The 6,000-nt window shown below is 44.2% G+C and overlaps 1 protein-coding gene across 1 annotated transcript in view; it reads left to right on the top strand.

The window, feature by feature from the left end:
• The first annotated feature begins 2,984 nt into the window (after positions 1-2,984).
• ARHGEF26 (Rho guanine nucleotide exchange factor 26) overlaps positions 2,985-6,000 on the top strand; it is a 231,045-nt gene continuing 228,029 nt past the window's right edge. Inside the window, exon 1 of the mRNA XM_082251520.1 lies at positions 2,985-3,277. The gene's annotated coding sequence lies outside the window, so the exon portion shown is untranslated. The remainder of the gene's footprint in view (positions 3,278-6,000) is intronic.

The raw sequence follows: 6,000 nt of genomic DNA, 5'->3' as shown, positions 1-6,000 counted from the left end.
CACCAATGTAGGGGAATTTCCGAAATGACAAAGGCTTCCTCTGCAGTAAAAGGTTTAGAAAGGCTGCCACTATACACTCAGATAGTACAATCACCAACCAATCTTCTTTAGATTTACCTAAACATATGTATTATGCATATATTACATATATTATTTATCATACATGTATATGTAATATGAGGACACAACTAAACCATCCATTCAATCAGGGCAGGCGTTTTCACTGTGTATTTGACGGTAGATCTAAATGATTGTTGGCTAACCATGCACTAAACAACAGAGCTGCTGTTAGGCTGTATGGGGTCCCATGATTTCTTTCTCGTGATGCCCCCCTACTTCCCCAGGGTGGAGCAGAACAGTGGCACTGAATTTATTTGCCTACCCCACAAAAATGAAAAACAAAACAAAAAAACTCCTCTGCTCTCATTACTGGAGCCCCTCTGTTGACCTGATGAGGCCCAGAGAAATGTAATTTAGGCCCTGGTTAGCAGGTTGGAGTTGGGTTGTGGTCTAATAAAAATCGAAATATTCATTTAGTCAGAAATGAACAATAAAGCTGCTCCCCCCCCATTTAGTTGATGAGCCCTGGGCCCAGTACAACAGGACCAGTTGTTCTGCCTTAAGAGCGGCCCTGCTAAACAACCCACTGTACAGCCTGATTGTACAATCCTATTTAGATCTACCAACAACCATGTGGTACAAGAGGAGCCTATCTCATTACATGCAAACAATTTTAAAAGTTTAGGTAAGTGCTCATTTTCCATAGTTTTGGTAGATGTACAGTAAAGTTGATTGTACAAAGATTGTATGGTCAGGTTATAACATGTATAGGGAGGTTGAACATACACTATACAGTCTGTTTGTACAATCTCTCTTAGATCTACCACCATCTATATACTGTAGGGCCTGTCTGATTTCATAAAAATTTAATAAATTGCTTAGATTTGTCCTTATAATGAAGAATTTTGTTAAATTAAGCCAGGCCATACATTATGCAATTTTCTTTGTGGTTGAAGGAAAGAAAATTACTTGATTACCCCCATCAACACTAATGCCTCGTACACACGCAACGATTATCGGCCGACCGATCGTCCGACTTTTGTCCAGAGTGGTGTTTTGTTGGTTGGAATGTGCCTAGACTGCACACGAATTTTCTCGGCCAAGAAAAATCTACTTCAGAAGTGATGTCATGTGCTGGTTTACTTTCCGTGTGTTTTTTCTTCTCTGAGCATGCCCAGTCTTGCTCATCAGATTTTTGTCTGCCGAAATCTGTACTGACTGACGGAAAATCGGCCGTTGTGTTGACGGCCAACAAAAATTTTATAGCCTGCACACCAGATTTTTTTCGGCCGAAAAATCGGAGTCGGTTGTCAGAAGCTTCATACTAACAAGCCGAAAATCGTCCAATCGGACGTTGGCCGAAAATTCCCGGCCAATAATCGATGTGTGTGTACGAGGTATAACTCCCGCAGCCCTATTGTGTTTGATTGATTAATAGACTTCAAGTGATTGTAAAGTCTTGTTTTTTTTTACAAAATAATAAAAAAAACATGTTATACTTACTTCCTCTGTGCAGTTGGTTTTGCACAAGGCAGCTTTAATCCTCCTCTTCTCGGGTCCCTCAATACTGCTCCTGGCCCCTCCCTCCTATCGAGTGCCCCCACAGCAAACAGCTTGCTATGGGGGCACCCGAGCCGAGCTGCTGCTCCGTGTGTCCATTTAGACACAGAGCTGTTATATGGCCCCTCCCCCTCTCTCTCTCCTGACTGGCTAACTGACTTTGATTGACAGCCACAGGAGCCAATGGCACCGTGGCTGTGTCCCAGGCAATCAGGAGGGAGAATCCCGGACGGCTGAGGGACTCCTGGACAGAGAAGGACCTCAGGTAAGTATTAGAGGGTGCTGGGGAGGCTGCTTCACCCAGAAGGTTTTTATCTTCATGCAAGGAATGCATGAAGATAAAAAACCTGACTTTAAAACTCCTTTCAGTACAACCAGCTTGCCTATAATTGGATTGAAATTTGGACGGTTCCTGCTGAACTTCGATCCATCTTAAGGATAGGTTGACAAACGTGGACCTAGCCTTAGATTTACCAAAATTATGAAATGCACAAAAAAATGCCTTTATTTTACATATTGCTGCCATCAATTCCTAAAGGCAAATCCCAATACGCCTTCCTAATGTGAAATCTTGTGTTCAAACCTCATAGCACCAAAGCACCCTGTTTTTGTGCAGCATGATTTTTTTTAAAAAAGGTTCATTTACTTCTTTTGCAATTTTTTTGCATGTATGGCAGCCAATTAAAATGGATAGGCTTCCTAAACACGACGCAGAATGCCGTGATAAAACACACACAATGTCGCACCCGCATAGGTGTGAACAGAGCCTAAAGCTGGACACAGATGGATGGCATTTCAGCTAGTTTAGCAGGAACTGGCCCAGTTTCGATCCAACAATGGGCAGGCTGGTTGAACTGAAGTGGATCTATTGACTGATGTCAGTACAACTAGCCCAGTTTATTTTGTACGATCACTGCCGGTGGCTATAGCTGGCAGCAGTGATCATTGTATTCTGATGGTGGGGAAACCTCCCGCTGTCAGTATACAATAGTACAGTCAGAGGAATTCATCCATTAACACTGACTGTGATGATGGGTAAATCAAGTGATTTTCTTTTCTTTGACCTGTGATTGAAGGAAAGAAAATTGCATAATGTATGGCCAGCCTAGAGAATATTGTACAATCAGATTGCAGAGTATATGGCCAGCTTAGATTGATTCCTCGAGAATTAGTCTATAGGCTTCTCCGCTGACGTCTCCACTCATCTGACATTCTTGATAACACATGGTGACCTCATTAGACTTGTCATATGCTTATTGATATAGTAACCCAATGCTTCGGCCGCTGCTTGGTGTGGCAGCGTGTTTCCACGAGGGGGCGCCCACGCCATGAATGGAAGTTTTTCCCGTAGAAGTGAGCAGTGGGCTCAGAGTGCGCTGTGATCAGTGACAGGCGCCCCTCTGCTGCTGGCTACGTTATGCCTGGATTTGGATCGTTGTCAGCAATTTACCTTCACATCACCCCGAGCTCGGATTTGGACTCTGCTCCTGCCTGGCTGGCCCTCCCAGAGGAACCCTGTTACTCCACCCTGTACAGGTGGAGCTGAGCCTGCTAATACTGACCTGAGTACACTGGGAGATTAACCCGGAGAGGAACGGTGTACTCCTCCGATCATTACTGCCACCGGGACATGGATGGAGGATCGCTCATCTAGACGGTAATGTTGTACACAGCCCGAGAAATCTACTATTCATACTGCACTTTACTTTATAATGGAAAAGTAGCAAAGAAATTACTTTTTGCATATTGATTCTTAATGGCCCCTGGAACTGGATGTCATGGCAAAAGGTACCTGTTCTTGGGGCTACCTGATCTTTATCCAGAGGGTACTTGTCCTTGGGGGTACCTGATCTTTATCCAGAGGGTACTTGTCCTTGGGGGTACCTGATCTTTATCCAGAGGGTACTTGTCCTTGGGGGTACCTGATCTTTATCCAGAGGGTACTTGTCCTTGGGGGTACCTGATCTTTATCCAGAGGGTACTTGTCCTTGGGGGGGTACCTGATCTTTATCCAGAGGGTACTTGTCCTTGGGGGGGTACCTGATCTTTATCCAGAGGGTACTTGTCCTTGGGGGTACCTGATCTTTATCCAGAGGGTACTTGTCCTTGGGGGTACCTGAACTTTACCCAGGGGGGTACCAGATCTTTACCCAGGGGGGTACCTGAACTTTACCCACTGGGGTACCTGAACTTTACCCACTGGGTTACCTGATCTTTACCCAGGGGGGTACCTGATCTTTATCCAGGAAGCACCTGATCTTTATCCAGGGGGGTACCTGATCTTTATGCAGAGGGTACTTGTTCTTGGGGGCACCAGATCTTTACCAAGGGCGATACCATATCTTTATCCAGGGGGGTACCTAAACTTTATTCAGAGGGTACCTGTTCTGGGGGGTACTTGATTTTTATCCAGGGGGATACCTGATCTTTATCCAAGAGGTAGCTGTTCTTGGGTGTACCTTAGCTTTATTCAGGGGGTACCTGTTATTTGGTGTACCTGATCTTTTTCCAGGGGTACCTGATTTTTTTTTTCTCCAGGGAGTACCTGATCTTTATACAGAGGGTACCTAATCTTCATCCAAGGGGTTACCCAATTTTACCAGAAGGTATTTGATCTTTATCTTGGAGGGTACCTGATCTTTATCCAAGGGGTTACCCAATTTTTATCCAGAAGGGTACCTGATTTTTATCTAGGAGGGTACCTGATCTTTATTTGGCGGGGGGGTTCCTGATATTTACCCGGTGGGTATCTTACCTTTTATATAAGGATGTACCTGTTCTGTATGCAGGGGGCGTCTGATCTTTACCATCTCAGAATGGTGGGGGGGTATATGAGTGATCCTGTATTCATTAGGCAGTGCAGTTTATTTTTCTAGTTGTGTAATTTCTTCTTCTCAGGTGTGAGGGTAGGCATGCTGCTATTTGTGGTTCCACTAGTGAAGGAGAGGGTTGAAGTCTATTCCAGCTGTCTGTGTTCTATACCCCCCTCAACTGGCTCTCTGACTGTTCATTTTGTGCAGGACAGGTGTTCCACCTTCACAGAAAGGTAGGTATTAGTTCATGGGTCATTACCTTTGTTTTATGATATAAATGGTAAGATGAAATCTAATCAGTGTTCATCAATCCCATCACATTACTCAACCTGCTTATTAATGTGTTTTTCCCTTGCCACCGACCCGTCGCCAGCTGAATGTGGTTTTCATTCTTTTTTGTATCTGGCACAAATAATCCTTTAAAGACAGATCGGCTTTCCTCCATAGGAATCATTGCATTGTGATACAGGCAGGTGAGAAGAACTAAAATAACTGCCATTTGTATGGGGAGTTCAAGGCAGCAAACAACTTCCATTATTTAGGACTATAAACCTGTCTAATTCAACAAAGGGTTATCACTTACGTAAGATTACATGTCCTGTTAAATCCTGTCACTAAAGCTCACCACTCTCATTACAATCTGATTGTACAATCTCCTTTAGATCTACCAATAGGTATGTAGTGAAAGGGCCTGAATGATTGAATACTGATTGGATAGTTTAGGTAGGTCCTCAAATTACATAGCAGTGATGAGCTCAGGGGGGCTCAGATATGAGTCCAAACTCACTTGAGCTTTCCCACTGCAAAGTTCATAGCCAATCATAGGCAGTGGGGGCATTCACTGAGCAGCTACATACCCCTTGCATACCTGCTGCTGCGTGGTTGGGAATGCCTCTGCTGCCTATGATTGGCTATTGACTTTCCGGTGGGAAAACATAGATGGGTACTAGAACACACCTGACTTCATCCCTATTATATACCTACATTATAAAACATTTGGTGGATCTACAGTACGCACTGTATGGTCCGATTGTAACAATGCGACCTGAATAGGAGCAGTTACTGAAAAGTAATGTAACATTTTTCCTGTGTATGGATAAGTTAAGGTTGTGTTTTGGACCCTAGCCTGAACCGTCCCGAGTAAGCCCACCAGGAAGCTGTCATCTGCTATGTGCATCTATGGAGCAGGGAATGCCTCAGATGCTTATGATTGGCCAAGTGCAGTAACAGCTTCCTGGTGGGATAGCTCAGGTGGGTACACACTTGTGTCCGAACACACCTGACCTCATCCCTATTACATATCTACATTATTATAAAACATTATCTGGCAGATCTGCCGTTTAGTGTACGGTCAGATTGTAACATGTGTGGTGGCCCAAATAGGAGCAGTTACTAAAAAGTAATGTGAGATTTTCCATTATATGGCTCAGGTTGTGTTTGGACCCCAGCCTGAACCTTCTTGAGTGGGCCCACCAGAAAGCTGTCACCTTTACTAGGTCAATCATCTGCAAAGGGCATCTGTAGAGCAGGGAATTCCTCAAATGCTTTTGGTCGGTCCAGTGCAGCG

The sequence above is a fragment of the Pelophylax lessonae genome, assembly GCF_965119305.1.
Source record: "Pelophylax lessonae genome assembly, chromosome: 3".
Lineage (NCBI taxonomy): Eukaryota > Metazoa > Chordata > Amphibia > Anura > Ranidae > Pelophylax > Pelophylax lessonae.
The sequence above is the reverse complement of the archived record's forward strand: the minus strand, read 5'-3'. Positions and strand labels throughout refer to the sequence as shown.